Below are 10,483 nucleotides of genomic sequence, written 5' to 3'. Positions count from 1 at the left end.
CGGTTAGATTTTTCAACTTTTCACTTTAGTTTAGTTTTCCATACTTTCCTCAGAACTCTTAGTTTCAGAGCGGTCAGATAATTATTTATTATTTTAGAAATTCTAAATTAGAGACCACACCATCCTTACGGTAGTGCCGGAGTCTCCAAGGTCTCAGTCGGATTACAGCGAGGAGGGGTATTTCCCTAAAGTTTTTGTCTTTATGAAAATTCCCTTGAAGGTACGGACTTACTGAGGGTTTGGGGATACTTATTTTAGGCTACGTATTAATTAGGCTATTTTTCGGCATATGAAAGTATATTTGGCTATGGATTGTTGTATGTTAACATTCGACCACTTATCTTTGTAGTTTTAGTGTCTTAACTTATTTCTTTGGCGCCGCTTTTTTTCTCTCTCTCTTCCTTATCTATTCCTCTACTCTTTTTTAAGATTTTTTTAAAATTTTAACCTCCCCGAGTTTTGAACTTTACAAACATTGACCATGTAATATATAGCTTTTAAACCTAAATTACCAGCTGAAACGTCGCAAGACACGATTCGTAGAGGTATTCATTGGTGTGAAGTATAAAGTAAACGATTTCCGCCATATTGACGGATTGCAGTAGCGAGCGAAGATCCGATCTATAATTAAATATCACTTGTGTTTTCCTTCTATCATTATCCAATTAGGATCTTTCGTCAAGTTATTATCTAATCCCACTTTTGTTTCCACTGGTAATTCTGAATGTGAAGATTGTTGTAGTTATTTGGGCCCAAAAGTATAGTAGTATTGGCGACACTCTGCCTAACTTTGGATTATCCTCAATGAGGGGCCCCAAGGCCCGGGGTCAATGACCTAGCGGTACTTAGGACCACCCCCTCTAAATTTTGGCAGGGGTACCTTGGCCCACCCCCTAAATTTTGGCAGGGGTACATAGGACCACCCCCCTTAAATTTCGGAAATTGCCAAATCTAAAAATTGGGTATGGTAGCCTAGGACCATAGTATGTACCTTATCAGTATTGGGGGTCTATGTCGTTCCCTTTTATGGGTAAAAAATTGCCAAAAATTCAAATTTCGGGGGTTTTTGACCTAATTTATCCCCTTTGATGAGGTATTATTACCTTATATAGTTATATGGGCGTATACAGGGGTTCATTACCTTTCATAAGACATGGGTATGTTAATGCACCCCTTAAAATTTTTGGGAGGGGTACCTTGGCCCACCCCTTAAATTTTTAAAATTGACCAATTTCAACATTGGGTATTATAGTACCGGACCCTAATATGTATCATGATAAATTTGGGTGGTCCACCTCGTTCCTTTCTAGGGGTACAAAATTGCCAAAACTATAAACGTAAGCAATACGTTGTACCACGTGTTTGGTTTTCGACCTAATTTATCTCCTTGGATGAGGTCCTATTACCTTATATGATTATATGGTCATGTATAGGGGTCCATTACCTATCATAAGACATAGGTACATTTGTGCACCCCCGGGAGGGGTACCTTGGCCCACCCCTTTAATTTTGGAAATTGCCCAATTTAAACATTTGGTATTATAGTATAGAACACTAATATAGATCACTATAAATTTGGGTGGTCCACCTCGTTCCCTTTTAGGGGTACAAAATTGCCAAAATTTTAGTACAACCACGTGTTTGGTATTTGGTACATTTTATCCCCCTTTGATGAGGTTCTATTACCTTATATGGTTATATGGTCATGTATAGGGGTTCATTATCTATCATAAGACATAGGTACATTGGTGCACCCCGGTAGGGGTACCTTGGCCCACCCCTTAAATTTTGGAAATTGCCCAATTTAAACATTTGGTATTATAGTACAGGTCCTCAATATGTATCATGATAAATTTGGATGGTCTACATCGTTCCCTTTTAGGGGTACAAAAATTGCCAAAATATAAACGTAAGTAATACGTTGTATCACGTGTTTGTTTTTTTTTTTGGTCCATTTTATCCCCTTTGATGAGATCCTATGATTACAAGGGGTCCATATCCTATCATAAGACATGGGTATATTGTTGCACCCTTCTTAAATTTTGGCAATGGGGGTCCACTGAAATTGTCCAATTTAAGCATAGTACAGGACCTCAATATGTTTCGGTGGTCCTATTTTCAAATTTTTAAGTACAACCACGTGTTCGGTTACTGACTCAATTTATCCTATTTGATAAAGTTATAAGGTATGGACGGTATCTCCTTTCAATTTGGTAGTACCCTTCGGGTGTAGTACGGTCACGTGATCAATGATTTGGTTTTGATGCGCGACGAGGTCCCTGGTCAATGTTCTTTAGGAATTAGGTGGAAACTTTGTCCAGGGTTCTCGTCTTATATCACACAGTTCTTTAGGAGAATCTGATACCGTTGTATATGGAATGGACAATAAAAACACATAAATAAGTATAAATTGTATTTTATTCATTTTTCTGGTTTCTTCTTTTTCTTTTTTATTGACAATGTTTGTATATTGAGCTGGGTTTCTTCATTAGACCGCCTCCTCTTCTTGATTGTAATGATTTGTTTCCATGTTTTGCAGCATAGCACCCGTTTGCAAAGCTTCGTATTGTGAATTCTGTAAAAAAGAACGAGGAAAAAGATGATTAGTATAGAAATAGATGATGATTAAACAATACATTTGCAATGATAAATATGATAAAATTACCTGGAAGGTATATTGCAGCAGTCTACGATCATTAACCGTGGGTACTGTTGTGAACAAGTATTGAATTTCACGCAGAGATTTTCCTTGGGCTTTACAGCACAAATAAAAATAAGCATAATAGCCACATACGGATGAACCAAGACTTTGCATTTGGCTATTATTATATTTATAGTACATACAATGAAGTTTTAAGAATGCAACATGTTGTGGTACATAAGGAGGAAGGCCATAGCTGTCAAAATATTCTCCAACACTGCGATGATCAATATAAATTGCAATCCAATGACTTCCTAGTTTTGTAGATGGATCTGTATTTACAATCATTGCCAGAGGAAGAGAAATCCGTGAGGGCAACTCATCGCTTGCAAATACCCCGGTAAAATGATTTCTGAATAATGGACTACCGTGTAAAGCACTAGCTAATTGTAATGTATTCAACATCGTGAATGGAAATGATACATAACGTATACGTACCTTGTAATTTAAAAGTCCAGGATAATGTTGCGCTGGTGGTCGATCTCTAGGAGTGAGGAAAACTCTCCATACACAATACAGTTTGCAGGTGCTGCTAATTTCTCTTGGAAATGAACTTCCAATCGGATGGCGCCATGTCGTTGTAAATTCCAATAGTGACAATCTCCAGCAGAAGAATCGGGAGTTAGGTCAAATACAAACAGTGTATATCCATTCTTGTAGTCGGCTCTTGAAATTGTATTTCCAGTATTGGTAAAATGTATGCCAGAGCCTGAGAACAATGTGTGGTACGATGAAATGTAGAGATTTTCTTCAAAGTTGGGTTGCAACGGTTTTGAAGGTACAGCTTTTCCATCCACGTACAGTGTAAAGAAATTAATGTTTAGATGTTGAAATTCAAATGGATTGGTGGTAATAGTTCCACTGGATGCTTCATTCGATGTAAATCCTACAATAATACGATTTGGCAATGTTCCCATAAACAGGTTATCAATAGTTTTGGATTGTATATCCTTCGGGATGGTAAATGATTTCATTTGAACCCTTGTCAGAGGATACTTTGCCGGTGTAGATTGTAAAATTTTATTGTGTGCCAATTTGACACTAGGGCTGATGCTGACTTTTTTCACCTGCAACGATGCATCTAGAATATTGATTTTTGCATTGACACCACTTTCACCGGCCATGAGACAAAAGTTTGGTTTTGCAGGAATAAGTTTCACACGTAATTCCACTCCATGAATTAAAAATTTATCTTGATTAAAAATGTCACAATGAAGATGTCCAATCATATCGAATTTCATACTTTGTTTTGTCAGTTCATAGCGTTGTTGAAATCCTTTGTTCTCACTTGTGGTTGCGTTCATATGACCAGCCGTATCTTGAAACCACATTGCTGTTTGTAAATGTGTATTTTTAGCTCCATCACTATAATTGAGCAGTTTTTCCATGTACGAACGATATGGATGATTATGTGACGGAAATGAAATCAGTTTATTGTTCAAGTAGATTTGTACTTCACTAAACATAGCATTTAGAAAATCATTGACAGGTGCAATTGCTTTATCCGTATTGGTGAAGGAGGAACCATCTGGTTTCACAATTTGTGCTTGGATGTACAATAAGGTTTGTGGCAAATCAATGTATTCATCACTGCTACCACTCACTACAAATTCTATTGGTGAATTTTCAGCTATTGAACTAATTGGTTTGTAGCCTATAATACGATTGTCCAGAACACTGGTTTGCGTGGGCAACGTTGAAAAAATGTCCAATTCACTTTTTACACATTCACAGGATTGATGATGTAAGAAAGCCATCGTTGAATTAATCAAAAATATCTGGTGACGATGCCAATGATTTCTTCTTCTTCTTATGTGATAATTTACGTCTCTTTGTAGGATTGATGGTGTTGTTGATCGTTGGAAGGTCAACCTCAAACTGAGAGCAGTCATCCCATTTTCGTTTATGATATCCACTTCCCAGCATAGTTTTCAACTTATTTTTAGCTTTTTCTTGTAAATTTGATTTTGCCTCTTGCATCCGTTGATGAAACGATTCTTCCAGCGGTTGATTCGAGATCACAACATCATTAATCATATTGGCACCTGATTTTAATAATTCTTTTCCCACAGTTTTAGCTCCTTGCATCACAAGTGGTAACACTGAACGAAATAAGCCACCAAGGAAACTTCCAATGCCATGTCCTGCTTGATAGGGACTTCCCACATAGACGTTGCCGATACCGGACAACGCTTGTTTTTGGTAGTATTGCAAGTACGGAGCAGTCATGACGACGACGACGGAAATGTAGTTTTGTACACACCGTTCCAAAGGTGAATGGCATCCGATGACCTGTGCTATCCCTTATATCGATTTGTATTTGCTCAAAATTCATTTTTTCCACCGGAACATAATGTGCAGGATTAAAGATTTGTACTGCATGACTTCCAAAAGTATGATTCACAGGATCCATGTTGACAATTCGTAGCAAGGGTACCATTGTATCTCCAACAATGACAGATTCAATAATGTCACAATAGACGTACATTTGTGATGGTAAGCCTAATCGTACATCCGGTGTATATTGTCCCTTTTCCATATCTTTTAAATCACTTTTCGGTTCAAATCCAAGCATTAAACTAACACTTGGTGAGATTTGTACAGAAGTATGGATTTCCTTTTTGGGATGTCTTATGAGGCATATATTATTAGTTGCGTCATGAGATATAAATAAATTGGTTTCTTTATGATGTATATTAATTGCATGAATAAGATCCCGTATATTGTTATAATAGCGTACAGGGATCGTTACAACCTTCCACGGTTCTTGATCATTACTACTTGATGATTTGTAATATATTTTATTGTTTTTACTGTTAATGTTCAGTAAAGAATGTGGATAATGAATCTCTACAATTGCCACATCCCATTTCTGGCGAAACTCTACACGTCGTTGTAATTTCGTAATATATGAAGTCAATGTATTTTCTGGAAAATAATCCATGGAACTATTACTGGGAAGTGTAACGTAAAAATCTTGATCAGGTTCCATTCTTCTTCTTCTTCAATGAAGTTGCAGGGATCCACGAATTGAATGAGGAAGGATATCCTTTCCACTGGACGAGATATTCCTTTCTGCGACCTTTTGTTCTTGTACGTAATATTTTATGGATGAGGAACGTCGAAGGGAGCGGTACTGGTTGTAATTCTTCTCTGTAGAAAACACCATCGATGAGTTGATGATTTAAATCCTCTAGTCGATACACTGGTGGGTTTCTTGGTACAATGGCTTTTACTCTGAATATTTCCCAAGTCCAGTTCTCGAGGTAACCCTTGTCAAAGATACGTTTTGTTTTACTTATACGAACAGTATCACCAACAGATAAATCCATATCTTGTTTTGAACGTTGTAGCTTTTTGTCGTATAAGTTATGCCACACCTCCAGTAAATTGTCCTGAGAAACGTTTGCAGGTGCCATTTTAATACTGGAATGCCGACTTTCATTGTATGCTTTTACAAGTAAAGGCAATACTTTGATGTAATTGTATGTTTGATATTTGGTAAAGTATTTCCACATACGATGTTTCAATGTCTGATTAAATCTTTCTGCGATGCTGGCTTTAATATCTGGATCCTTTGTTGTAACATGTTGCACGTTGTGTTTCCTGAGAAACTTTTGTACTGTCTTGTTGGTAAATTCAGTTCCTTGATCACTACGTAGTACAAATTGGTTTCCTCTCCTGGAAAATCATTTCAAATGCATTCACTATATCCTCGACACTTTTTGATTTTAGTGGTACAGCCCACCCGTACCGACTAAACACATCAATCACTGTAAGAATATAGCGATAATTGTCATTATAGTTTTGAAGTGATTGTAAATCATTTAAATCACATTCCCATTGATCATCAATATTGTTAACAAGATAAAAATCTCTACGGAAACGACGACGTACAGGACGATGTAACGTGTAGGTAGGTTGTTTGTTTAACCAAAGTTTTATTTTGGCTAGAGGTATAGATTTTCCTGTGGCTTGCCATAATTTCTTTGCAGTAGAAAATGATGCAGGATGTGCTGGATTGTAATAAATGGATTTCAACTTTTTGTTCATGGTTTGTACGTTGACCATTGTGGAATGATACGTTTTCTTTTTGGTCGGACTTCTAAAACATCATCATCATCTTCTTCTTCTTCTTCTCCGGAAGAAAATAATTCAGGTGCCGGTTTTGGTGGTGCAGATCCTTCAGATGCTGATGTACTATTATGCTTGACAATATAGTTTAATCTCCGTGGATTACCAATCAATTCTTGAGGTGTGTTTGACGATGCAAGGTAGTTGCAAAACAATTCCCAGCCTTGAGGATTAGAATGTTTCCTCGGTCGAGTCACATCACACATTAAATCTACAATATTGGATCCATGTAGTTTATTATCGTTGATGTACACTGTTCCTTTATGATCCCACGTAATTGCGTCATCTTGTTTTAAACGACGGAATAGTAGTTCGGCTTTCTTACGATACATTTGTGGTATTGCGGCTAAAATTTCTTGTTTCGTGCTATCGTCAACATTCAGGACGTCACCATCAGGTTTCATTGATGTAATTGTAAGTGGTATTGGTTCTTCTTGTTTACGTATCACATAAAGATATTTCTGTAATATTCTATTGTACTGATTCCATTTTTCTTCATCACTTGGATACGATGTATTCAATATAGATTGCATTTCACGATCGAGATTAGATTCTCGATTTTCACTCACACGGGATGATGATGCATGCATTCGTTGAAGCATTTCTGGTGGCACTAAAACCATCTTCTTGCTATGTTCCATGATGTTTATTGTTTAAACAAAATACTGGATAACACACTTCCTACAATAGGTGCAAGTAATGCAGGTAAGAATCCTCCTTGTTGTACGGCTAAATGTTTCTTCTTTTTATCCAATGATTTTGTATTGTCTACGAGATAGCGGAGCGTGTTCTTGTAACGCTTTAATCTTGACTTCTGCGCACTTGTCAGTGGAACATTGCCTTTTAAGACATTATAACAACATTCACAAATACTATGAATTAATGAAGCGTCTGCATTGGCAATAATAGCTTTACGCAATCTTGGTTTAGCTTTGTGCAGAGCACGTAGCAGATCAGCGTGTTTCACTGTAGGAGACATCGTGACAGACTAAGTCATTCTTTACACATGCACAATAATTTAAACATGTTTTGTTGGTACGTAAACATAATGATGCAAATCGTCGGGAAAAATATTTGTACGAAATCGCATTTCATCGGGTGTATCTTGTTTAAGATCCATCAGTAAATAACCATGTGGATTTTTTGTTGCGTCTGCATAACTTTCTTGTAGAAACAGTGGATGCTCAGGCATGATTTGATAACTCATATGCTTGATTTGTGACTTGTCACGTGGATTTTTAAACAACACCAAATACGAACAATTTAAACTCATATTTCTATTTGCTTTACTTTGATGAAATACATTTTGTGTTATAAAAATCACACTAATATTTCGATGATGTGATCCTTTTGTGAACATATCAACAATATCACTATTCACTTCTCGCATATGGTCATCAATAATAATCAAATGTGGTCCATCTTGAGGCTGAAAATCTTTCATTCGTGGAAGTCCTTCGTGAAATTCTACTGGAACTGGCATTGTTGCATACACGTCTTGCCATTCTGCATAATACCAGTATATCTTACGAAATTTTGCATTGATCATGGTTGGGAGATGTGACAGTAATCGCTTCACAAAATACGTTTTTCCACACCCACTAGGCCCTGCGAGAATACAGGTAAATGGATGTTTCCACTGTGTATCCATGATGAACACTAACACCTTGTTTCAAAAATGATGCGTATTTAAAGCGAGTACAAATTTTTTTTGTTTTAGTTTGTAAATTCTTGCACTCACTGGTGTGAAAAGGAAAGAAACAGTTCATCTGTTTATCGAGTAGTTGAAAACCGTTTATTTGTTAATCGAATAGTTGAAAACCGTTTATTTGTTAATCGAATAGTTAAAAATCGGATAAAGTTTAACGGTTAACCGTGAAAGCTGATCACTGTTTGATTTAAATTCTATTTGAAAATTTTTCGTTTCAAATTTGTTTTGAAATTTTTGTTTCAAAAATTTTGTTGAAAATTTTTTTTTCAAATTTTTTTCAAATTTTTGTTTGAAATTTTTTTGTTTGTAAATTTATTCTTTCAAAATTTTTTGTTTGAAAATGTTTCGTTTCAATTTTTTTGTTGAAAATTTTTGTTTTGAAATTTTTGTTTTCAAAATTTTGTTTGAAATTTTTTTCGTTTGAAAATTTTTAATTTTTTTTGTTGCAAAATTTTTTGTTTAAATTTTTGTTCGAAATTTTTGTTTTGAAATTTTTCGTTTCCAATTTTTTTTTGTTTAAAATTTTTTTGTTTCAAACTAAAAAACTTTTTGTTTGAAATTTAAGTTTAAAAAATGTTCGAATTTTTTGTTTAAAATTTTTTGTTTGAACATTTTTGTTTCGAAATTTTTTCGTTTCAATTTTTGTTTTCATTTTTTTTTAGTTTGAAAAGTTGAAAAAAAAAGTTTTAAATGCCAAGAATCTTTCCTAGAGAACATTGACCAGGGACCTCGTCGCGCATCAAAACCAAATCATTGATCACGTGACCGTACTACACACGAAGGGTACTACCAAATTGAAAGGAGATACCGTCCATACCTTATAACTTTATCAAATAGGATAAATTGAGTCAGTAACCGAACACGTGGTTGTACTTAAAAATTTAAAAATAGGACCACCGAAACATATTGAGGTCCTGTACTATGCTTAAATTGGACAATTTCAGTGGACCCCCATTGCCAAAATTTAAGAAGGGTGCAACAATATACCCATGTCTTATGATAGGATATGGACCCCTTGTAATCATAGGATCTCATCAAAGGGGATAAAATGGACCAAAAAAAAAACAAACACGTGATACAACGTATTACTTACGTTTATATTTTGGCAATTTTTGTACCCCTAAAAGGGAACGATGTAGACCATCCAAATTTATCATGATACATATTGAGGACCTGTACTATAATACCAAATGTTTAAATTGGGCAATTTCCAAAATTTAAGGGGTGGGCCAAGGTACCCCTCCCGGGGTGCACCAATGTACCTATGTCTTATGATAGATAATGAACCCTATACATGACCATATAACCATATAAGGTAATAGAACCTCATCAAAGGGGGATAAAATGTACCAAATACCAAACACGTGGTTGTACTAAAATTTTGGCAATTTTGTACCCCTAAAAGGGAACGAGGTGGACCACCCAAATTTATAGTGATCTATATTAGTGTTCTATACTATAATACCAAATGTTTAAATTGGGCAATTTCCAAAATTAAAGGGGTGGGCCAAGGTACCCCTCCCGGGGGTGCACAAATGTACCTATGTCTTATGATAGGTAATGGACCCCTATACATGACCATATAATCATATAAGGTAATAGGACCTCATCCAAGGAGATAAATTAGGTCGAAAACCAAACACGTGGTACAACGTATTGCTTACGTTTATAGTTTTGGCAATTTTGTACCCCTAGAAGGGAACGAGGTGGACCACCCAAATTTATCATGATACATATTAGGGTCCGGTACTATAATACCCAATGTTGAAATTGGTCAATTTTAAAAATTTAAGGGGTGGGCCAAGGTACCCCTCCCAAAACTTTTAAGGGGTGCATTAATATACCCATGTCTTATGAAAGGTAATGAACCCCTGTATACGCCCATATAACTATATAAGGTAATAATACCTCATCAAAGGGGATAAATTAGGTCAAAA

The sequence above is a fragment of the Thermobia domestica genome, chromosome 4 (assembly GCF_964235325.1).
Source record: "Thermobia domestica chromosome 4, izTheDome1.hap1.1, whole genome shotgun sequence".
NCBI lineage: Eukaryota > Metazoa > Arthropoda > Insecta > Zygentoma > Lepismatidae > Thermobia > Thermobia domestica.
This window is presented reverse-complemented; position numbering follows the sequence as displayed.